This window comes from Prionailurus viverrinus, chromosome E2, assembly GCF_022837055.1.
Source record: "Prionailurus viverrinus isolate Anna chromosome E2, UM_Priviv_1.0, whole genome shotgun sequence".
NCBI lineage: Eukaryota > Metazoa > Chordata > Mammalia > Carnivora > Felidae > Prionailurus > Prionailurus viverrinus.
This window is the reverse complement of record NC_062575.1, coordinates 20,394,527-20,420,685: the sequence shown is the minus strand read 5'-3', so window position 1 is coordinate 20,420,685 and position 26,159 is coordinate 20,394,527. Positions and strand designations below refer to the sequence as shown.

Genomic DNA, 26,159 nt, shown 5'->3' with positions numbered 1-26,159 from the left:
GATCAAAGACTGAAATATAAGACCTAAAACAATAAAACTCTCAGAAGAAAACCTAGGGGAAAACCTTCATGACACTGGATTTAGCAATGATTTCTTGGGTATGGATAACAAAAGCAAAAACAGATAAACTAAACTACATCAAAATTTAAAGCTTCTGTACATCAGAAGACACAATTAATAGAGTAAAAAGACAACCTACAGAATGGGAGAAAATATTTGCAAATTATGTATCTGATAAGGGGTTAATATCTGGAACATATAAAGAACTCCCACATCTCACAACAACAACCACCAGATTAAAAAATGGACAAAGAGGGGCGCCTGGGTGGCGCAGTCGGTTAAGCGTCCGACTTCAGCCAGGTCACGATCTCGCGGTCCGTGGGTGCGAGCCCCGCGTCGGGCTCTGGGCTGATGGCTCGGAGCCTGGCGCCTGGAGCCTGTTTCCGATTCTGTGTCTCCCTCTCTCTCTGCCCCTCCCCCGTTCATGCTCTGTCTCTCTCTGTCCCAAAAATAAATAAACGTTGAAAAAAGAAAAATGGACAAAGGGCTTAAATAGACATATTTCTCCAAAGATATATAAATGGCCACCAAGCACATGAAAAGATGCTCAACATCACTAGTCATTAAAGAAATGCAAAACAAAGCCACAATGAGATATCACCTCATAGCCATTAGAATGGCTACTATCAAATAAAACAAAACAAAACAAAAAACAGAAAATAACAAGTGTTGGTGAGGATGTGGAGAAAGGGAACTCTTGTGCACTGTTGAGAATGTAAAGCAGTGTAGCCACTATGGAAAATAGTATGGTGGTTCCTCAAAAATTTTTTAATAGCATTACCACATGACCCAGAAATTCCACTGTTGCATATATATCAAAAAAAATTAAAAGCAGGGCCTGGGAGTACCGGGTGGCTCAGTCAGTTAAGTATCCGACGCTTGGTTTTGGCTCAGGTCATGATCTTGTGGTGTGTGAGTTGGAGCCCCGCATCGGGCTCCGTGCAGACAGTGCAGAAAATGCTCGGGATTCTCTCTCTCTCCCTCTCTCTGACCCTTCCCCACTTGCTCTTTCTGTCTCTGTCTCAAAATAAATAAATAAACTTAAAAAAATAAATAAAAGCAGAATCTGAAGGAAATACTGTATACCAATGTTCACAGTAGCATTATTCACAATAGCAAAAAGGTGGAAGCAACCCAAGCATCCACTGAAGATGAATGGATGAATAAACTGTAGTGTATATGTACAACAGAATATTACTCAGCCATAAAAGGGAAGGAAATTCTGACATATGCTATAATATGGATGAACCCTGAAGGCATTATGCCACGTGAAATAAGTGAGTCACACAAAGATAAATATTATATGATTCCATTTGCAGGAGATATCTAGGAACAGAAAGTAGAACGGTGGCTTCCAGAAGCTAGAGGAAAAGGGAAATAGGTAGATATTTAATGGGTGTAGTACTTCAGTTTTGTGAGATGAAAAATTTTTGGAGATTGGTTGTACAATAATGTGAATATACTTAACACTACTGAACTGTACTTTTAAAAATGGTTATAACAAGGGCACTTGGGTGGCTCAGTCAGTTAAGCGCCTGACTCTCCATCTCAGCCCAGGTATTGATCTCAGAGGGGTGAGTTCAAGCCCTGCACTGGGCTCCATGCTGGGCGTGAAGCCTACTTTAAAAAAAAAAAAAAAATGGTTATAACGGTAACTTTCATGTTATGTATATCTTATCACAATTTATTTTATTTACTTTTAATTTTTTTAATGTTTATTTATTTATGAGAGGGCAAGAGACAGAATGCAAGTGAGGGAGGGGCTGAGAGAGAGGGAGACACAGAATCCAAAGCAGGCTTTGGCTCAGGTCATGATCTCACGGTTCATGAGTTTGAGCCCCACATCCGGGCTCTGTGCTGACAGCGTGGAGCCTGGAGCCTGCTTCAGATTTTGTGTCTCCCTCTCTCTCTCTCTCTCTGCCCCTCCCCCCACTCACACTCTGTCTCTCTCTCTCTCTCTCAAAAGTAAATAAACAAAGCCACAAACTACCAAAACTCACCCAGGAAGTAAAAGAGAACTTAAATAGTCTTAGATCTATCAAATAAATTGGATTAGTAGTTTAAAATCTTTCTAAAAAATAAAACTCCAAACCCAGATGGTCTCACTGGCAAATATTAAAAAAAGAAATAATACCAACTCCATAAAAATATCTCCCAGAAAATAAAAGAGGAAGAACACTTTCCAACCCATTTTATAAGGCCAGCATTACCTTGATAACACAACCAAAGACAGTTAAGGAAAGCCAACTAGACCTATATTCCTCATGAACATAGACACAAAATTCCTCAACAAAATACTAGGAAATCATGGGGCGCCTGGGTGGCGCAGTCGGTTAAGCGTCCGACTTCAGCCAGGTCATGATCTCGCGGTCCGTGAGTTCGAGCCCCGCGTCGGGCTCTGGGCTGATGGCTCAGAGCCTGGAGACTGTTTCCGATTCTGTGTCTCCCTCTCTCTCTGCCCCTCCCACGTTCATGCTCTGTCTCTCTCTGTCCCAAAAATAAATAAACATTGAAAAAAAAATTTTTTTTTAAAAAATACTAGGAAATCAAATCCAGCAATTTGTAAAAAGAATAGTAGATCACAATCATGATTTAATCCAGGAATAAAAGGCTGGTTCAACTTTCGAAAATCAACAGATATATCCCATCATATTAACAGCTTAAATAACAAAAAAACACATGATTATGTCAATGGCTGCAGAAAAAACATTTCACAGAATTCAACATCCATTCGTGGCAAATGCTGCCAGCAAACTAGGAAGAGAAGGGAACTTCTTCAACCCAAAAAAGGGCATCTACCAAAAACGTACAGCTAACGTACTTAGTAGTGAAAATGAACGCTTTCCCCCTAAGGGGAACGAAGCAACAATCTCTACTCTCACCACTGATACTCAACATCGTACTGGAAGTGCTAGCCAGTGCAAGAAAAATAAATGGAAGGCATACAGATTGGAAAGAGAGAACAACTGTCCCTATTTGCAGATGGCATGACTGTCTATGCAGATAATCTCATGGGAATCTCTAAAGACGCTCCTACAACTGAGTGAGCTAGCACAGTTGTAAGATACAAGGCCAACACACAAAAAAATCAATCCTATTTCTACATCCTACCAATAAATCATCAGAAACCAAAGTTAAAACAACAACAAAAACCCACATCAGTTACAAGAGCTGAAAAGAGTGAAACACTTACATATAAATCTAACAAAATATGTAGAGGATCCACACACTGAAAAGTACAAAACACAGAAGAAAGCCATCAGAGATGACCTAAATACGTGGACAGTCATACTGTGTTCCTGGATTGGAAGATTCAGTATACTTACAATGTCAATTCCCCACAAAATGATCTGTAGGTTTAACACAATCTCAAAATCCCAACCAGATTTTTTATAGAAACAAGTTGATTATAAAATTTATATGGAAAAATCAAAGGAACTAAAATAGTCAAAATAATTTTGAAAAAAGAACTAAGGTGGAGGATCCAGACTACCTGATTTAAGAATTACTATAAAGCGGGGCACCTGGGTGGCTCAGCTGATTGAGCGTCTGACTTTGGCTCAGGTCATGATCTCACAGCTCATGGGTTCAAGCCCCGCATCGGGCTCTGTGCTGACAGTTCAGAGCCTGGAGCCTGCTTCAGATTCTATGTCTCCCTCTCTATCATCCCCTCCCCCACTCCTGCTCCGTCTCTCTCTCAAAAATAAATAAACATTAAGAAAAAAAATTTTTTAAAAAGAATTACTATAAAGCTACAGTAATCAAGACAGTGTAATATTGATGAAAGGATGGACACAGAGATCAATGGAACTGAACCAAGAGCCCAGAAAGAGACACACATAAATATGGCCAAATGATTTTTGACAAAGGTGGAAAGGCAATTCAATGGAGAAAGAATAGCCCTTTCAACAAATAGTATTGGAACAGCTTCATGTTAATAGGCATATATATAAACATCAACCTAAATTTTTCACCTTATATAGAAATGAACTCAAAATGGATTATAGATCTAAATGTAAAATATGAAACTATAATTCCTAGATGAAAACATGGGAAAAAATTTTCATGACCTGAGATTCTTAGATATGACACCCGAAGCACAATCCATGAGAAAAAAATTGACAAGCTAAATTTCATCAAAACTAAAAAACTTGTTCTACAAAAGACTTTGTTAAGAGAGTGAAAAGACCAGAAGACACAGAATGAGCTAAAATTTTTGCAGGTCATGTATCTGACAAAGGTCTTATATCCAAAGTATATAGAGAACTCCCCAAATTCAAACAGTAAGAAAATAAATTGTCCAGTTAAAAACGAGTAAAGGACTTGAACAGATTCTTCACCAAAGAGAAATATAAGGATGGCAAATAAACACAAGATGTTTGACATCATTAGCCACTTAGGGACACGCAAATTGAAACCACAATGAGAGCAAACAACAACAACAACAAAACACGATGAGATGTCACCACACACCTATTACAATGGCTTAAAAAAAAAAAAAAGCGGGGAGGGGGCGCCTGGGTGGCTCAGTCACTTAAGCGTCCAACTTCAGCTCAGGTCATGATCTCGTGGTTCGTGAGTTCAAGCCCTGCGTCGGGCTCTGTGCTGACAGCTCAGAGCCTGGAGCCTGCTTCAGATTGTGTCTCCCTCTCTTTCTGCCTCTCCCCTGCTCATGCTCTTTCTGTCTCTCTCAAAAATAAACGTTAAAAAAATTAAAACACAAACAAAAAAAGACAATACCAAGTGCTGGCCCAGATACAGAGCAACTACAACACTCAGACACTGCCAGTAGAATAGAATGCAATATGACAGTTCCTCTGGAAAAGAGTGTAGCCATTTCTTATACAGTTAAACATACACTTACGATATGATCAGCAAATCCACTCCTAGGTATTAATCGCAGTGAAATAAAAATCTATGTGCACAGAAAAACTCTCTATGAATGTTTGTAGGCGCTCCATTCATCATCACTAAAACTTGGAAACACCCCAAACATCATTCAACAGGTCAATGAAGAAACTGTTGCAATCTACCTACAATGCAAAACTGTTCAGCAAGAAAAAAGGATGAACTATGAACAAAACACAACATGAATGAATCTTAAATGCATTCTACCAAGTGAAAGTCTCGGAAGTTTGCATATTCTGTGATTCCACATATAGGGCATTCTACATTCTGGAAAAGACACAACTATAGCAATGGGCCGTCAAGGGTTGGGTGTGATTTCAAAGAAGAGTGAAAGTTTTGTGGCCTGATGAAACTGTTCTGTATGCTAATTGTGGTAGTGGTTACATGAATGTATATGTGTTAAAAAAATCATAGAACTGTTACACACAAAAAAAGTCCATTTTACTGTATTTTAATTGGAAAAACTAGAACACATGGAGACCACCAATATCCTTGGCATGTGCCCAAACCTCTAGAGCTCAAACTTCTGTCAGTTTTCTTATGTTCTAAGAAAGAAAATGGTGTGCACTCCCTAAATTTTTTTCTTGCTGATTTAATTCAAAATCGTAATATGACAAATTCTAAATTAGCTTTTAAATGATGTTTTTCCAGACTCAAAATATAAGATACAAGCCTTCAATTCTTCCAATTCAGTCATGAAACAAAACAAAAGTAATCTAAAGAAAGAAATAGATCAGGGATCCTGGGTGGCTCAGTAGGTTAAGTGTCCTACTTCAGCTCAGGTCATGATCTCACAGCCCGTGAGTTCGAGCTGCGCATTGGGCTCTGTGCTGACAGCACTGCTTCAGATTCTGTGTCTCCCTCTCTCTCTGCTTGTGCTCTCTCTCTCTCTCTCAAAAATAAATAAACACTAAAAAAAAAAATTCAAAAAAGAAACAGTTCAATTTCCAAATGGCAACCAAAAGCAAGCCAGAGTCTAATGGACAGAGCCAATCAGAGACAATCTAAAGCATCATGAAGCAATGCTCAGATGTTAGCTGTTTTTTTGCACAGTGTTCAATTTTCACATGTTCAATGTTCAGAGTGTTAATATTCAGATGGAGTGTTTTTTGGAGTTAAAAATATATCTAAAATCAAATTACAGAATAGCATGTATAATATTCCATTTTTACAAGCATGCACACAGGAACAAAGTCTAAAACGATATATACCCGTTAATGGAAGTTCTCTGTAACATTGAAAAAACTGTACTGGTGATTTTTACTTTTTTTCTTCATTTTTCTATAGTTGTCTGATCTCTAAACAACAGACACAAAATACCTTTATAATCAGAAAATAAGTTTTCCCATTTTCGAAAACAGTTTTCAAGTGAAAAATGTGTTATATGTATTACAGATCAATTTACATATGACTTAAGACTGTGCTCTTGGACATAAAGGAGCTTTGTAAGCCTCACATAGTACCAGATCCCAAGAGACACTTTACCAGATGGGTGGCTGGAGAAGACCAGGAATATAGAAGTTTCTCAAGAAAAGTGGTACCTTCTCTGGTGTCTCTCAATAAAGAAGAGGGAGGGAATCAAGCCAATGGCAAAGATGTTTGGATGGAAGGAGGCCTGTGAGTGCTGGTGAGCAGGCAGAATGGATCCTGACATGGAACAAAGGCAGGGAGGCAGACCAAGGAGGAGACCAGGAAATTTGGAAGAGGTGTGAAGGAAGGTAGAGTTGAAGAAAGGCTTGTGATGGAGAGTAACAGCAGTTTCATAGGAAAAGGTCAGTGTGCTCACTGATGCCTCAGAGAGCTAACTATTCCATCCCTCTCCCCTCCTCTAGGAGAAGTGACCCCAGGCTGACCCTTGCACAGGGGTGTCATGCTCAGGACCCTGAGTACACAAGAGGGGTGGGCACCTGACCCACGGGCATCCAACCCACAGGCTGGCCAGGCAGCTCTAATTTGGCCTAGCCGGGAAAGCTCCACCCAAATAAAGTCAGTGGTAATCAGGCCAATCAGATGCTCTCTGAAATTCGACTTCAGTCAGTGAGTTAGCAGCAGAGAGAGCAGACAGACCTGGGATGAACATTTTAAATAACCTATCAGAACTGGGGCACCTGGCTGGCTCAGTCAGTAGAGCATGTGACTCTTGATCTTGGGGTTGTGAATTCAAGCCCCACATTGGGTATAGAGTTTACTTAAAAATAAATAAAACCTTGGGGCGCCTGGGTGGCTCAGTTGGGTGGGTGTTGGACTTCAGCTCAGGTCATGATCTCATGGTTCATGGGTTCAAGCCCCACGTCGGGCTTTGAGCTGAGAGCCTGGAGCCTGCTTCAGATTCTCACCTCCCTCTCTCTTTGCCCCTCTCCCTCCGACATGCATGCATGTGTTCTCTCAAAAATAAATATCAAAAAAATAAAATCTTCATTTTATTTTTTTTTTAATTTGAGAGAGGGAGACAGAGAGAGATGGGAGGGGGAGGGGCAGAGAAAGAGGGAGAAGGAGAAACTTAAGTAGACTCCACGGTTCTCTTAGCACAGAACCTAACTCGAGGCTCACTCTCACAACCGTGGAATCATGACCTGAGCTGAAATCCAGAGACAGATGCTCAACCGACTGAACCACCTGGTGCCCCTGTTTTGTTTTGTTTTTTAAGATTTTATTTATTGGGGTGCCTGGGTAGCTCAGTCGGTTGAGGTCCGACTCTGGATTTCCGCTCAGCTCAGGATCTCACAGTCCGTGGAATCGAGCAACCGGAAAGGGCTCCATGCTGACAGTGTGGAGCCTGCTTGGGATTTTCTCTCTCTGCCCATCTCCTGCTCACACACATGCATGTGCACACTCTCTCACAAAATAAAAAAAAATTTTTTTAATTAAAAATAAAATAACCTATCAGAATATATTTATAATATATTTCTCTATGAGAAGACGACACAACTGCAACTTTGCCTAAGCATTCTTTTAGGATTCTTCTGGCCTTTAAGAGCTGCTTTTTGGGTTATGCGATCACTTGCAGAAAATACCTAAGTGCACACACTGCAAAGTCTGAACGTTGTCCTGCTCTTGAATGCAGCTACTTAACTGTGACATGTGGTTTGTTCACAGGGCCTCTTTGTATGGCATTCCTTACGGCACAAGATTGTGCCTCTCACTGCAAACAAGTTAGGCGGCACTGTTTTTAACACTCCTCCCTGCAGCCTGTGTACTTTAAAGCAGTATTTTTTGCCAGCCAGTTTTCACTTCCTGGAAGCAACCAAGAAGAGTGTTCACATTTTATTAAGACAACTACCTTCCTTCACCATGGTTTTCTACCTCCACTCAGGTCCTTGACCAGACTGGCTCCCAGAATTCTTTTGGGTGTTTGGCTATGTGAGACAGACACGGTGCCACATGCTGCCCTCCACAGTGGGGTCATGGTCCTCGGGCCCCACCATGTTTTGGCCCCCATGTTCTCAGGCCAAGTTAGTGCTCAGAGCCCCTGCCAGATTTGCCCAGTGACAGATACCCATCCCTAGGCTGGCCCAGGTGGCAGAGGATGAAGCACTTGGAGGCCTCAGGTTAGAATGGGGCCAGCCAAAGCAGAGCTCACTCCTCTTTCAGACGCGATGGGGTCACAGTCCAGTCTATGAAGGGAGGACATGGCCCTTTGTGGCCCAGGAGCCACGGGATGCCCTTGATTGGGCAGCTAGGAAGAAAAGCTGAGTCCCGTATACTCAGCTCCAATAAAACCCTCAAACGCTGTTGCTTGGCCCTCCCAGGGTTCCCTCCAAGGCCTGGTTTACCGGTCCTGCAGCAAACCCAAAAGAACCCATGTGCTTATTCCTGGCCAACTGCGAGCTGACCGACACTGCAGGGATGGGCTCAGCCTTGGGGGAAGCCCACCCAGCCGGTCACAAAGGCCCCTCGGTGCACACATCTAAACAAGAACTCCTAGAGTGAAAGTTGTATAGGGTTATGTGCACCAACCTCTACTATAATCACACACCATCAATTGTCTGACGGATGCTCTGAGCGGGATTGAAGGTTTTTAATTTCAACAATATGGGAGCTCTTGACAAAATGAGTCAGCTAATTACTTTTTTTATCTGTCTTCACTCATTCGGTCATGTAGTACCAAATACATCATCATGTGTATACCTCACAGAGGACCACACAAGATGCTGGAAGGCCCTGCACATGCACATGATTATTAATTCAAAATAAATCTGCTTAAAATACTGTATCTGGAAGATTTAATTTAAAGTTTATATTCGGAGCACCTGGGTGGCTCAATCAGTTAAGCGTCCAACTCTTGATTTCGGCTCAGGTCACGATCTCACGGTTTGTGGGTTCAAGCCCCATGTCGGGCCCCGCGCTGATAGCACAGAGCCTGCTTGGGAAATCTCTCTCTCCCTTTCTCTCCAGCCCTCCCCCACTTGTGCTCACTCATGTGCATATGCACTCTCTCTCTCTCTCAAAAAAATAAATAAAATTTTTAAAAATACACTTTCCCATCTAGCTTAATACCACAGCTAAGCCAGGTCTCAAATAGGTTTCCCAAGTAAATAATCAAGACATAAGCTGCTCCATATAGCACCTTTGTGTCAGTTACAAAGAGATTCTGGTCTGGATGGGGGCTTGGCTTGGTAAGAGGATAGCAAATTAAAAATGGTGCACACACACACACACACACACACACACACTCACCCCCAGGGCTGATGACTTGGAAACAGGTAACCTTTCTTCCCAGTGGACACTGCCCAGTGCTAGGGCATGTGTGTTGGCAAGCAGAGTGTGCAGGCTGGATCTCAGCCTCCTTTACCCTCTCAGACCTACTGTGCGCACACAACCTACCCAACTGTGTATAGTAGCTTTGGACAATAAAGATTTAGAGCAGGATGTTGAGGACTTTCTCTGTTCCTCTGTGACAATAATATTGCTGGATCAATCTGGCTAAATCCCGTATCTGGCAGGTCTTAATGATCTCTGTGTTAAGTATTAAGAAGTTTACTATTGCAAACAGATAAAATTTTTTAAAAAAATTTTTTTAACGTTGTTTTTTATTTATATTGATCTGGTCTGAGACACAATGGTAGATTTTATAGTCTGGGAAAAAAAGAACTGCAGGCCTCCTAGAGAATTCCGAGGAGTGGGGCGCCTGGGTGGCTCAGCTGGTTCCACGTTTGACTTCGGCTCAGGTCATGATCTCACAGTCCGTGAATTCAAGTTCAAGCCCCGTGTCAGGCTCTGTGCTGACAGCTCAGAGCCTGGAGCCTGCTTCAGATTCTGTGTCTCCCTCTCGTTCTACCCCTTCCCTGCTCACGTTCTCTCTCTCTCTCTCTCTCTCTCTCTCTCTCTCTCTCTCTCTCTCAAAAATAAAGAAATATAGTGGGGCGCCTGGGTGGCGCAGTCGGTTAAGCTTCTGACTTCAGCCAGGTCACGATCTCGCGGTCCGTGAGTTCGAGCTCCGCGTCAGGCTCTGGGCTGATGGCTCAGAGCCTGGAGCCTGTTTCCGATTCTGTGTCTCCCTCGCTCTCTCTGCCCCTCCCCCGTTCATGCTCTGTCTCTCTCTGTCCCAAAAATAAATAAACGTTGGAAAAAAAAATTTTTTTTAAATAAAGAAATATTAAAAAAATGAAAAAGAAAGAATTCCATGGAGCTAGACATAGAGGAGGGGTTCCACAAACTGCTGACCCTACTGGGCTCCCCCAGGCTTCCCTCAATCTGGCAATTCAACATTCTTTGTGGGCTTCACTCATCTGATAACTTGGCAGCCCCTAAGTCCCCCCTGAAAGTCCCAGACCAACAGACGAAGCTTTTCCAAAGCATCTAGTGAAGTTGAAGTGTATGCAGTGTCTCTCCAACTACCTCACCAGAATCACCTTGACCACGGCACCACAATGCCAGTAACTCTGACTACCCCTCCACTGCCATCACATATTTCAAGGCCATGCATAAAGCCATGTGCATGTATTCTCCTGTGACAAATGGGGGTCTGTTTTCCCAGTTTCAGCTCCAAAGCCATATTCCAAAAGAAGATAGACCAATTTGCTGGCAAATTATCCTGATCTCAATTTATCATCAGAGAAATTAAGGAACTAAAAGGCAACTTTGTATCTACCAACATTAGGGGTTTTGTTACAATTCAAACTTTAGGGCTCCAAGTCAGCTGCCCTTCCCAGGACATTCACTTGGGCAGTTTGCCAGGACTGGTTAAATACCTGCACTTTCAACAGAATATCACAGGAGTTCCTGGGTGGCTCAGTTGGTTGAGTGTCCAACTCTTGATTTCAGCTCAGGTCATGATATCAAGGTCATGAGTTCAAGCCCTACATCGGGGTCCACGCTGAGTCTAGAGCCTGCTTAAGATTGTCTCCCTCTGCCCTTCTCCCTGGCTAGCACTGTCTAAAACAAAATAACAAGTTTAAAAATAAATAAATGAACAGATCATCACAAAGACTTGATTTGTCCTATATAGTCTTTACTAACCTACTAACCTAAAAAGTGCCCGAGGACATTTACTATTCATCCTCTCTTCCCATAATCATATAAAGGGTAAGAAAGATCTGAATTCATAGAGCTGTTCCACAACTGTCTTCACAGAGGGAAGCAAATCATCACCACCATAGCAACGGCTAAGTCATGGGGAAGGAATGTCAGCCTTAGGCTCAGGTTCCAGGGCAACCGACAAACTGGGTAGCCATAGGTGAGCCACAGGTTCCCGAGGCATCAGGTTTGTTACATGTAAAACACAGGAGGGGCACATATGACTGGCTTCAGGATTCCTTCCAGTCTAAAATTCTGAGTTTCTGAATCTCAAGGTGTTTAGAGCCATCTTGAACCTCCACTATTGATTTACACCATGCTCTCGTTTTGCTATGGACTTAAGCTTATCTCCCTTCCTCCCAAATGCATATGTTAAAGCCCTGACTTAAACTGTGATGGTATCTGGAGATGGGGTCTTGGAAGATAATTAGGGTCGGATGAAGTCAGGAGGATGGAGACCTCGTGATGAGATCAGTGCCCTTATAAGAAGGGGAAGAGAGAGGGATGCCTGAGTGGCTCAGTCAGTTAAACATCCAACTCTTGGTTTCAGCTCAGGTCACAATCTCGCGGTTCGTAAGTTCAAACCCCACAGCAGGCTCTGCACTGATAGAGAGGATTCTGCTTGGGACTCTCTCTCTCCCTCTCTCTATGCTCCTCTCTCAAAAATAAATATACTTTAAAAAAATGGGGGGGGGGGAATCTTTCTCTCTCTATGCATGCACAGAGAGACCATGTGAGCACAGAGCAAGATGGCTGTCACCTACAAGCCAAGAGAAAAGACCTCAGGATGAAGTTACCTTGCAGGTACCCTGACCTTGGCCCAGCCTCCAGAACTGTGAGAAATAAACTGCTATTGTTTAAGCCACCCAATATATGATATTTTGTATGGCAGATGAAGACACACCCTCAATATGAATTAGTTGTTTTTCTTTTCTTCCTGGATAATATATCAAACTGAACCTGGATGAATTGGCAAGTGCTCACCAAGCAGCCAAGTGTTCACCACTATGAACACTAAACAGAAGAAAACTGGGGCTCTGCCTCACAGGTGTTTAGAGACTTATTACAACAGACTGTAAGCATACCCAAATCTGTTCTGAAAGCCAGAGTCCAGAGGTGCCTGGCTGGCTCAATCAGGGAATGTGAGATTTGTGATCTCGGGGTTGAGAGTTCGAGTCCCATGTTGGGTGTGGAGATTACTTAAATAAATACAACTTAAAATTAATTAATTAAAAATAAATTTAAAAAGAAAGTCAGAGAGTCCAGAGAGTGAGGGACACATGTAATGTAAGCTAGTGCTCCATCATAGGACATCACAGGACACGGGACATCAATCAGAACAAAGAAAACCCAGGATGGGCATGGCAGGGCCAGTAAGAAGAGGGGTAGAGGAGCGCAAACAGGGAAAAGGTATAGAGGACCCGGTCTCACGCCAGCCCACTCACCGCCAGGGAATCCTCTGGCTGTGCCCTTGCAGCATCAGTGTGTTACGAGGGAGGAACAAGAAGCTAAGGAGCTTCCGGCCAGGATGAGGTGGCAGATCCAGGCGAAGAGAGCCTGAATGGGAGAGTGACTCAACTAGAACCTGGCTGGATGAGCCAGGACACATCAGCATGAAGGATAATGGCTAACATTCACCAGGTGCTTCTCTCAGCCAAGCTCCACGCTAGGCACTTTCCATTCAACCTCACACCAACCCTTATGGCAGCAGGTAATCCTCTTACCTGCAGTCCTTGCCATTCTGGCTTGACTCAGGCCCCTAAAGACCAGGCTGAGGATTAAAGGGCATGGCCCTGAGTGTAGGGGATCAAGATCTATTTCTGTGCTGTGAAGGAGAGTGACCAAGGAAAACCAAGAAAACAACAGGGAAATCCAGGGTGGGATGCAGGAGGCCATAAGAGACGCTCTTCCAGCAAGCCAACAGCAGAGCTGGAGGAGCAGAGGACACAGAGAGAAAGGGACAAATGAAACTTGGGGGGGGGGGGGGGCCGGCGCCGATATGCATCAGTTGTATAAAAATCTAGCTCACACGGGCCCCGCCCCAGATATTCCCCATCTCAGAACAAATTGTGAAAGATTTTGAAATGGACCAAAAGGGTTACTGAGTATCTTCAACGGAAGAATGGGCCTTGTTAGAACATAACTTTCCAAGTTATCTGATCCTATGGGATGTGTGCATTTTGTGGCCTTGGAGATATTCTGCAACTCTGTTAACTTGTATGTAACTGATACGCAACCATATGCAACACAAATGATTCTTGTCTGTAGACAGGCAAATTTAGTAGAGAGACAAGTGATTCCCCTCAAAGCTACAGTGGCATCTATTCGAAATCATTTCATGGTGTGTGTGTGTGTGTGTGTGTGTGTGTGTGTGTGTGTGTGTGTATGGATGTGCACGTGTGCGAACATGCACACACATGGTCTTTGTGTGCAAACTCCTTGAATTTTCCTTTGAACAGGTTGTAATACCTTACTGGTTCCCGCATTAATAAAAATCTTTTATATTTGTATAAGAATCGTGATTTTATCTTTAAAAATTATCTTATAATACCCATAAACAAGCTAAAGTCCAAACAGATGCCAATATTCTATGGCAGGTGTGCTACAAAGGGAAAAAAACGTTCCAGAAATCAGTAATTCTTCCAACACCAAATACTTTGAGGTGCTGGCTCAAGCAAACAGGAGATAATCAAGCCTCAATTTTTATCTCTCTACACCCCTTCCACCAGCAAACATGGTCTCCAGCTTCCTCACGACTTGCATTAGCTCTGATCTCAGAAATTCTTAAATTTCAGTGGTAACCCAAGGAGCTCAAAGAGAAGGGCTGAGGGGCTCCCCTTTCTAATGAAACCAACACCTCTCCAGACTCTGACAGATGTGACCCATTCATTGTGGAAGAATCGGGAGCCAGAGGAGCTCTGCAGGCTAGCAGACCTACCAGGACCAGGAGCAGTGCTGGCAGAAGGAAAACAGAAATGGACTAAGTCCCTGCAGGATGGGGAAGACGAGTGACGATGGAACAAAGCTCATAAACTGCCTAACGGTCATAGAAACACACACGCAAGGGGCGGGGGGCAGTGTTCCCGGTGTGGTCTCTGAAGGTTGGCTGCATAGCTCTGTACCTACTAGCAGTGGGGACCGTGAGCAAATTAGTGATATCAAAAAGCCTGTTTCCTCATCTGTAAAACACCTGCCTCACAGGATTGCCCTGAGCGGTAAATGAGAGAACACACATAAAACACTTAGCAGTCTGACACACAATCAGTGTTCAGTGAACGTTAGCTTCAACAGTTTTTTGACTGAGAGATGAATATAACGTAAAATAAAAAACAGGGACTATAATAAAACATAATTGTGGAGCGCCTGGGTGGCCCAGTCGGTTAAGCATCCGACTTCGGCTCAGGTTGTGATCTCACGGTTGGTGAGTTCGAGCCCTGTGTCGGGGTCTGTGCTGACAGCTCAGAGCCTGGAGCCTGCTTCAGATTCTGTGTCTCCCTCTCTCTGTGCCCCTCCCCAGCTTGCACTCTGTCTGTCTGTCTGTCTCTCTCTCTCTCTCTCAAATAAATAAAACATTAAAAAAAATTTTTAAACGTAATTGCCACCTATAATTCCCACTTGTCACATTCTTTCCACTCCCATTGCCAAAAGACCACCTGCGTCTTCATTTCTCACCTGAATCACTCAAGGTCTCCTATGGCGCAGGGCCCTTCTCAAAGCCATTCCTCACCCGCTTTAACTGAGCGACAGCCAAGAGAAATATGGGAACCACGGAAGTGAGTTTACATTTTCTAATAGACAGATTTTTAAGTAAAAAGAAACAGAATTATTTTAGTAGTGTATTTATCCCATTATGTCCAAAGTAGTATTTCAACACGCAATATAAAAAATTGAGATATTTTACATTCTTTCTTTTCTTATTACAGCTTTAAAATCCAGCATGTGTTTTATACTTACGTACATCTCAATCTGTACTGGCCACATTTCAAGTTGCCAGGAGCCTCAGCACCAACCATTACCCATCTCTTTCAGAAAATCCAAATTCATTGGCCTAACAAATCAGGGCCTTTCCAACAGGGTCCTCCTCATCCCTCTCTGTGCCCTCCTCCCCTTCCATAGTTTTGCCTGGGTTTAACCCTCTTCCTTATCCACTCCCAGCACCTGGTATATTCCTCTCCCACAGGACACACCACACCTTTATGTCAGCCACTGGCTACTCAACACTCAACATGTAAAGTGCTCGTTTCCCACAAAGGCTTCTTTGCCAACCTGTCCTCTATGAGATCCCCTGGCTCTGGGGATAAGAACAATTTGAGTGCTTTTCCATCGCATACCAAACCCTCACTCCCCAAGTGGACTGTGAGCCCAGTGGAGGCAAAAGGATTCTTATCCTGTTTATGTATAACAGTAGCTGGCCCAGCCGAGGCATTCAAACATATATAAAGTATAGGTTTTTTTGTGTTTTTTTTTTTTTAAAGGGGAAGGCTACATTAAAAATTTTACATTTAGCGACTGATCTTGATCTAACTCTACAGTCATTCAGCCAACTCTTAATCTCAAAGCATACAGTTTGGACCAAAAATGGTTGAAAGAAAGCAGGCAAGCTAAAGAAGCAACTACCACTGGGAGAGTCATTGTTCCTGGGGTTTGGGCTGGGTTTTTTTGTTTTTTGTTGGCACAAAAATCTTTTAGACTTAAATTGTTTTTCATAGCTGCACTGGAATAAATGGGAAACCACAAAAATGAAGCCTTCCACAGTGCCAGTCATCAAATTGTAGTGGTAAGAAAGGAGCCATCCAAAACTATCCACATCTGATTGAACTCTAAACATTTTAAATGTTTATTAACCCATATAATTCCCAAATTTAACCAATCATTTGAAACGCTCATAGACAAAATTCTGGACTTCAGTATTTCCTACAGTCCCCTCCAGCCTCAAGAAGATAAAAGCCTCCCTTCTCGGGGGCCCCATGGAACTGCTGTTCTTTTATTTTAATCGGAGAGCTTTATAAAGACAACCACTTAGGACCCTCAGCCTCAGTCCTAGTTGCAACTTTTTCTTCACACGTACATGTGTGAGTGTGTGCTCCAAGGGCTCCCAAAGAGCTGGCTCGGTGGACCCTGAGCAACCCTCTCTCTCAACATGTTGATCAGGAAGCAGACAACTTCGTTAATAATTAGAGAATCCCTAGTTTTCATCTTACACTTTCCTGAGCAAAAAGCTTGGCAGGGCCTCTTATGGTTTCCCCTTCTCTTACAAAAATCTGCCTTCTAAGCAAATGCTTCTGTTTCCTAGTAGCAGTAGATACCCTTTTAAAACTCACAGTTAAAAAAAGCAAAAAGAATTACAGCGGTATTTTGTTTCCATACTTTCTTCCTAATATTTTCCACTTAGAACTGAGTCCAGAAGTTTACTGGTAAATACACCAATACAGGTTATTTTCCCTTATGGATCCCATATTGTCAAATAATCTGACCTTATAAACTACACTGAGCAATATTCCATTATTTTTCTTTTATTAAACAGTTATGTATACTCAACTGGTTGATCAGGGCCTTACTATGCGCCAGGCACTGTTATAGACCGTGGGGATAGAAGGAAACTTAACACACAACACCTCTGGTCTCACGGTCTAGTCAGGTGGTAAAAGCCATGAAGAAAAATTCAGCAGAGGGAGAGGAAAAAGAGTGGGGACAGGGGTGTCCTACTTTACACAGCATGGTCACGGAAGGTCTCTTTTAAACAGAACAGAAGAACAACAGTGCTGAAGAACACAGCCAAGTGATATTTTTGGGAGGGGGCAGGGAGCAGAGGGTGCAAGAATATAACTCAAATGCAAAGACTCTGAGGCAGGGGTATGATACTCAAATGTTAATCAAAGCTTCTGATCAACATAAAACAATCTGTACCCTAAAACTCTCGTCAAAAAAGAAATTGGCCTGATTACTATTTAATGCAGTTATATTATTCTTTTTGAAATACAATTATACCTAGTCCCTCGGTCTCTCAATCCCCCATTTCTACATTAGTAAGTTCTAGGGCTCCCAGGGGACCTCACTCTGAAAACCAGTGACAGACCCCACTATCTAATGTGTGGAGACAAGACCACACAGGAGAGGCACAGAGGTGAACACTGGGCCCTCCCGTAAGTGAGAATTTTTCACACAAAAATCGTCCCCATCAAGTTAAACTGCTTACAAATAAAGCAAGATCTTCTCCCGAAGGAGGTGTTGCCTTCTAAATCCTGTATCCTTCCACTCATCTGTCCCTTCCTCAGCCAGCTGCAGGCCTGCTCTCAGGCCTGGACCACTTTGAACGGAGCCTTTGAAAGTTTAAGTTGGCTTTTTGCCACCACAAGAGATGCTGAGGCCATCCCCTTGTCTGGGGGTGCCTTATTCTCTTATTCTCTCCCGGTCTAGCTTTCCTCCTCCTGGGCTCTCTGAAGTCCCACCTCGCTAATGAATCCAAATTCCAGCTCATCTCACCCTGCTTTTTACTTCTCTTGCACACACAGCCTGTCCCCTGGGGGATACTCTTATTTTCCAAACAAAAATATCAGGACACATTGTCCGTATGTGGGTACTTGTTACGTGAATCACTATAATGTCAATGCTTGGAATATTTCATAATTTAAAGTAAAATCATTAAGAAAAAAAAAAACAACTTAGGACGTACTTACACATAGTCTGATGAGACAGCACAGGAAATTGGGACTGTCTGGGAAGGTTCAGGATCTGTGATCACAGTCACAGGCCTTTGACTACAGCTCTGTCCTCTAACAAACAACTTGATTTTCCAAAGAAATCTGACATCACCCTACAAAAGGATTTGAAGCTACTTCCAGCAATAAGGATAAGGAGGCAGTGACAGCAGCTGTGGGTTGAAGGCCAGAATGCTGGCGTTTCCAGGTTATTTCAACAGTGCACGGAGCTAGCAGGACCACCATACAAAATACCCAGCCCTGGCTGTCACACATCCCTCGACCCTTTATGCAGTGGACCACCAATGCGCTGTAGCTCAGGTATTTCCACAACTACCTCTAGACTGGAAATATGACTCTCTTGAGCACCCGAGTAGGCATCCGTTTTACCAGGAGGGGGAAATATCCTGAACCGGGCAGTGCACGTACGCCCCTGTCTTCCCTCCTCTAAGCATCCTTCTCAAGTGCCATGACCCGGGAAAGGCTCTTTGCACTTTCCAATTAAGAAAAAAAAGGTCCCCCAGGGCTGTCAAGGAAGAATTGATTTGGCCCCGTGACTCAGAAGGAGTCAGAAGGTCTTCCTGAGCTCACCAGTTCCCACTGGTAAGTACTTGTGGGTAAGTGCACTGGAAACTGGAATAAACTGTGACCTTCAGGCATATTGTAGAGACATGCTGACCAATTCCACAATTTTTTTAATGCTCAGAAATTTAAATGATACTGCCTTTTGATCTAGTAAAAGCATTCCATGAAATTTAACAAAAAATAGTCACAAATCAAAAGAAGAGTAAAAGACTTTTACTGAAGCATTCTTCTTATTAGCAAAGAAAAAAAAAAGAAAAAAAAAAGGAAACCATCTTGTTGAGCCTTTGGAAAAGAGAAACTCCAAAGATCTCTTCATTTGATCTGTCATACTAAGATTTTTTTTCCCTCATTTCCTGTATGTTACAATTCTTCTAACGGAGATATAACGGACATATTATATTAGCTTCAGACGTACATGATTGAATATTTGTATAACTGGGAAATGATCACCACAATAACTCTACTTAATATGTGTCACTATACATAGCTACAAAATTTATTTTCTTGTGATGAGTCCTTTTAAGATCTACTCCCTTACAACTCTCAAATATGCAATATAGTACTAACTATGGCCACCATGCTATAGCACTTTACAACCCCAAATAACATATTAACTAATAAAATTAGGGTAGGAGCGCCTGGATGGCTCAGTCGGTTACACCTCCGACTTGAGCTCAGGTTCAAGCCCTGTGTCGGGCTCTGTTCTGACAGTTCAGAGCCTGGAGCCTGCTTCGGATTCTGTGTCTCCCTCTCTCTCTGCCTCTCCCCTGCTCATGCTCTGTCTCTCTCTCTCAAGGAATAAACATTAAAAAAAATTTGTTTAATTAGGGTAAATTCCTTGCAAATGAAAGAAATGTTACCTTTAGCAAATAAACAGATAAATTAAGTGTCTGCAATCTTGCAGAATGCTTGCTTTTTTTTACAGGAAAATGTATTGAAAACATTTTCAAACTTTAAGTTTCTTTAAGAGGTCTATATTGTCTAAATCATTCTCCCTAAGGCCCTCCAAATTACAAAGTAAGCAAAAGGTTAAAGGTTATGGTCAGTATATTTGCTTTCAGGCTAATGTATGTTAAGATAGAGCTAATAACAGGTAACATTTTAATAAATTTTTAATAGAAGATATTTGCATGCGGCATACAATTCAAAAAGTACAAAAGTCATACACGAAATCTAAGTCTCCCTTCCACCTGGCCCTCCACCACTCAGTTTCCCAGCTTGTATCATTTCAGGGATATTCTATAGTGCCCACAGGTTTGTAACACTTTGTATGTGAGACACTTTGCTCAGGATTTTGTATGGGAGGCTCATCAGTGCAAGCAATACTATCATCAGCCCCAATTTATAAGTGAAGAGACCTGCTTGTGGCATGAAGTGAACTAGTAACTGGCCAAAAGTCTCATACTCCCAGAACCCATCCCCATCTTCCTACGCCCCAACACAACAAAGGTGACCTGATGTTATGTTGTTCCCTCTTCCCTGAACACTCTCCCACCAACCTTCACCATCCCTTTGCCTGGATAACTTGACTTTCCATATAAATTTCAGAATCAGGGGCACCTGGCTGGCTCAGTCAGTAGAGCATGCTACTTTTGATTTGGGAGTTGTGGGTTTGAGCCCCATAATGGATGTAGAGGCTACTTAAAAAAATAAAATCCTTGGGGCACCTAGGCGGCTCCGTTGGTTAAGCGTCCCACTCTTGATTTCAGCTCAGGTCATGATTTCCCAGTCTGCGAGTTCAAGCCCCATGTCAAGCTCTGCTCTGCTTGGGATTCGCTCTCTTCATCTTTCTTTGCCCCTCCCCTGCTCATGCACACTATCAAAATAAATAAATAAGCATTTTTTTAATTAAAAAAATAAAATCCTTAATACACTTTAGAATCATTTGTCTCTGTCTTAAGAAACTTTGCAGGGGGGCGCCTGGGTGGCTCGGTCGGTTAAGCGTCCGACTTCGGCTCAGGTCATGATCTTGCGGTCCGAGAGTTCGAGCCCCGCGTTGGGCTCTGTGCTGACCGCTCAGAGCCTGCAGCCTGTTTCAGATTCTGTGTCTCCCTCTCTCTCTCTGCCCCTCCCCTGTTCATGCTCTGTCTCTCTCTGTCTCAAAAATAAATAAACGTTAAAAAAAATTTTTAATTAAAAAAATAATAAATAAAAATAAAAAACTTTGCAGGGATTTTAGGATTGTGTTGAACACAATCAATTTGTAGAAAATTAACATTATAACTATACTGAGTCTTCCAATTCATGAACATGGTATGTCAATCCACTTAGGTTGTCTTTAATTTTTCTTCGGTGTTTTGTAATTTTCAACATGCAGATCCATCCTCTGCATATTTTGTTAGATTTATACTAAGTATTCCATTCCTTTCAGAGCTACTGTAACTGATAGGATTTTTTGGTTTTGTTTTTTCCTGTTTCCAATGATGTATTGCTTTTATTGCTAGGATACAGAAATACTGATTTTTTGTGTGTGTTGACCTTGTATTTTACAACTGTGCTAACACATTTATTAGTTCTAGGAGCTTTTTCTAGAGATTCCCATGAGATTATCTGCATAGACAGTCATGCCATCTGCAAATAGGGACAGTTGTTCTCTCTTTCCAATCTGTATGCCTTCCATTTATTTTTCTTGCACTGGCTAGCACTTCCAGTACGATGTTGAGTATCAGTGGTGAGAGTAGAGATTGTTGCTTCGTTCCCCTTAGGGGGAAAGCGTTCATTTTCACCACTAAGTACGTTAGCTGTACGTTTTTGGTAGATGCCCTTTTTTGGGTTGAAGAAGTTCCCTTCTCTTCCTAGTTTGCTGGCAGCATTTATCATGAATGAATGTTGAATTCTGTGAAATGTTTTTTCTGCAGCCAATGACATAATCATGTGGGGTTTTAGTCAGCTGTTCATATGATGGGTTACATCTATTGATTTTGGAAAACTGAACCAGTCTTTTACACCTGAGATAAATCACAATTGGTTGCGGTGTACTATTCTTTTTACATAATACCGCTGGATTTGATTTCCTGGTATTTTTTTGAGGATTTTTGTGCCCCTATTCATGAGAACAATTGGTCTGTAGTATTCTTTTCTTGAACTGTCTTTGTTGGTTTTGTAAAAATGGATGTGTACTATACAGTTTTCTGAGGTCTGGGATGATAATTTTACTACTTCTAACATCATCAAAGAGTGGTATTGACTTTGCTTTTCTGTTAGAATTAAATTTAAGTCTTTGAGCCAGAAGACAATTCCCAAAGATAACAATAATTCCCTAAGTGAAAATAAGACTATTTTACAAAGAGCCACTTTAAGGTAGATCTGAGAATCCAATGCAGTGAAACCTATTACTTCACCTACATGCCCTGTCACATCCCCCACAGAGCAGGAATGGTGAGGAGCTTTGCCCTACTGGCTGGAGATAAGAAACTGACAAGGTTTCCATCAAATAAAAGATATGTTATTACTCAACCCTGAAATGCAAATACACACATTTGCCTTTGAGTTACCTAAGAAAGTGCCTCTTAACCTCTTAGTTCTTACAATTCCTAAAATGCTCAGTCATTTCTACCCACATTATACTACTGAGAAAGCCAAGACAAGGATACGGTTAAGAGATTTCACGTTCAGCAGAGCTAAAATTTGAATTTAAACACCTTCTATCACCCAACTTGTTACAAAAAGTCCTAAACACAGGCAATGCAATGTCAGAAGGTCAATCAGGTATGAGAGGGGCTGAAGAAAAGGATCTGAGGCAAAAGAGTTTCTGGGGAGGTCTTTTTTTTTTTTTTTTTTAAATGTTTCATTCATTTTTTTTGAGAGAGAGAGAAACAGAGACAGAACAAGCAAGCAGGTGAGGGACGGAGAGAGAGGGAGACACAGAATCCGAAGAAGGCTCCTGAGCTTTCAGCACAGAGCCCAGCATGGGACTCGAACTCACCAACCGTGAGATCGTGACCCGAGCCGAAGTTGGACGTTTAACCCACTGAGCCACCCAGGTGCCCCGACACATAACCATTTTTTCTGTAACTTTTTATTATGAAAAATTTTTAACACTTGCACAAGTAGAAAGAATAGTGTAAGGAACTCCTAGATACCACCCAGGTGCCCCCAGAGAGGTCTTTTTAGAACTGAAATGCTGAATCTCCTCTTGGCACTTTTGAGAAGCCCCATCTCCTCATTGAGGTGAGTGGACAGGTCTGTTGGGTGAGGGGCAGGCTACCACAGAGGAGCTGCACACCTCCACAATGGCCAATGAGAAACTGAAATCCTTTTAAGTCTCACTTAAGTATCTAAGAGTCACCCAAATCATCACCAGGCTAGCCAAAGACCAGAGAAGTGTCCTTGGAATCAAAGTCGCCCTCTCTGTGGCACTCAAAATGATGTGTTCAGGAGGCAGTAAAGAGCACACTGCCAATCAGACTGCTTGGGCTCAAACCCCAGCACTACTACCCACTAGCCGTGTGACCTTGAAGAAGTCACAACCTGTGTGCCTCGGTTTCCTCATCCATAAAATGGGGGTAGCAACAAGAGTGTAAGCTCTCACTAAATGATGCCTGCTGTTGTTTTTATTCAGAAAGTCTTGGCCAATCCAAGACCGGTCCTCTTCTACACTGCCCTAGATCATGGTGTATATGCCAATATGCCCTTCCGCAACCACCACCACTCCCCTCTTCCACCAACCCAAGAGCAAAACTCTGCTTTCAATCAAGCTGATGGAAAAAAGCAAAAGACCTAAATGAACTATTTAATTAAATGATGTCTAGGAGCTAAAAACCAATAAGCACTCACAGGATCCACATTCACAAGAAGGAAGAAAGCATTTAAATCAAGAGTTTAAACCAACTCTTCTCCCACAAAAAGTACATTTTATTGTTTTATATAACCACATGAGACATTCTCCCCAACTAAGGGATAGGTATAAGTTCCATTTTTAAAATTGTAATCTATGGAAATACACTGATTAATTTTCATATTTTAGATTAGTTTTGCTATCAAAAGAATTCCATTTAAAATATCAACTTAACTTTTAAATCACTAGGAAGCAAACTGTCTTTAATTCAAATATATAATTGTAATTTGGGGGTGACAATTTCACCAAGTTTCTTGAGAGCCAGGAAATATTAATTGGCAACAATGATAGCTATCTTTTATTGCACACTAACTAAGCGCCTAACACACAAGGCGCTAAATTCTACGTGTCACCTCATTCTCTTAATCCTTTCAGGAGGTACAAGCTCGTTTTACAGAAAAACCTCAGCCTTGAGGTTGACTATGAATGGTTCCGATAGAGAACTGATTGCTAGCACCTGTGTGAGGCTTTAACACTAAAATGATATAGAAAGGTAAGTCTGAAACTTGAATGTGCACGTGAATCACTGGGGGAATCCTGTTAAACTCCAAATTATGATTCAGAAGGTCTAGGGTAAGCCCTCCGATTCTGCATTTCTTTCTTTTTTTTTTTTTTTTAAGTTAATTTATCTATTTTGAGAGAGAGAAAGTGCAAGAGTGTGAGGGAGGGTTAGAGAGAGAGGGAGAGAGAGAGCATACCAGGCAGGCTCTGCACTGTCAGCACAGAGCTCAATGTGGGGCTTGAAGTCACAAGCCAATAGATCATGACCTGAACCAAAATCGAAAGTCGGACGCTTAACCGACTGAGCTTCCAGGCACCCCTGATTCTGCGTTTCTAACACGCTCTCTGATGCTGACAATGCCGCTGTTCTGGGGACCACACCCATAGTAGCAAGGATGGCTACAGGTTGCAATAGGCCACAAACCACAAAAAAATGTCCATTAAACACTAAAATGAAAAACAGTCAAATTTTTCTCAAAAACAGTAAGTTAACCATAATATAAACTCTAATATAAGAATTATAACATCCAGGGGCGCCTGGGTGGCTCAGTTGGTTAAATGTCTGACTTCAGCTCAGGTCATGATCTCGAGGTTTGTGGGTTTGAGCCCCGTGTCAGGCTCTGCGCTGACAGCTCAGAGCCTGGAACCTGCTTCGGATTCTGTGTCTCCCTCTCTCTCTGCCCCTCCCCTTCTCACGCTCTGTCTCTCAAAAATAAGTGAGATTAAAAAAAAAAAAAAAAAAGAATTGTAACATCCATATTTGTAGTGGGATTTTGAGCTTTGTAACATCTTAAAAATATCTTCATAATGACTTCTTGTTTAAATCTATAGTTCAATTTCCTGGAGCTCTGAGGGGGGCTTTTCTCCCCTAAAAACCCTGACTTATATCAGGGCTGAGAAGCCACGTACATGGAAGACTGTTTCAAGTTGCCATAACCTCCAAGCAGGTCCCTTTTTTCACTCACCCATCCTCTTGCTGTTTAAACCCAACACATTAGACAAATGGCAGAGTTAGGTGAGATTTTAGGGGCTGGGACCCCAAATTTTTCCAGATGAAAAGTAAATTTCTACAACAAAACAGGACCTTACCACAAGGCAGTAACAAATACCACTGGCTTCCATTTCTGGCCTTAGGTGACCAAGTTCCGGCAATGAGATGGCAATTAGCATTTTATACAACCACTGATTTTCATTCTTTTACCAGATCCTTGGAGTGGCAAGTTCTATTTACTTTCAAAAGTCCACAGAATAAACAAAGCAAGGTACTTCACAAGGCCCTATTTTCCACCTGGGTCCAAGTTCACCGTGATCTTTTTTACTCATTTCTGATTATCTGTGCTATACTCAAACATTGGCTAGCTGCCTTTTAAAAGGCAGTTAGACACTACCACCAGCCCTCTCCCTCCCCCACTCTCTTTGCTAGCACCAGTGCCTAACAACAGAACCAACACATCTCTGAGGACATTCCAGCTTACCAGATAAGGTCAGTTTAAAATTCTAGATAGGGATAACCCATTCCATTTGTCTTTCCTTAGAGCCCTTCAAAAATACCCCCTGGCAATCAGCAGAACAAGCCTTTCACCAGAGAGAAAATAGTCTATGATTCTGCAATTTACAAACACTGAGACCTTTATTTAAAGGGTGTCCACATTTTATATTACTCCCAAGGGACGCTTATCTATGGACTCAAGTAAGCACCAGCCCAATGCTTGGAAGAAACAAAATGTACATACACTGGGGCTCCATGCAAATGGCTTCTCGGGCTAGAAGGCTATAAAGTTTTGCTGCCGGGCCTCAGAGGAAGGCCTACCTGTGACAGGGTATAATATTGGGACACAGTTTTCTTCTGAATTTGGAGCATGCCCTGTCCACAAGAGAGCCAGGCAACTGCCCAGAGAGGCTTGTTACAAAAACCATGAAAGAGGGGCAGAGGTGCCAGGCCACTGCCCTGTATACCCTGGAAGCTGAAAACAATTCTGAGAAATGATCTCTACTATCGACAAGTCCGACAGAAAGTTGTCTCTGTTGCCTCCAAAACTGGCTGTCCTCCTCGA

The 26,159-nt window shown here is 42.3% G+C and overlaps 1 protein-coding gene across 2 annotated transcripts in view; it reads right to left on the bottom strand.

Moving 5' to 3' along the window:
* The window catches only part of CMTM4 (CKLF like MARVEL transmembrane domain containing 4), a 69,427-nt gene that overhangs the window by 42,063 nt on the left and 1,205 nt on the right, over positions 1 to 26,159 (bottom strand). The window lies entirely within an intron of this gene.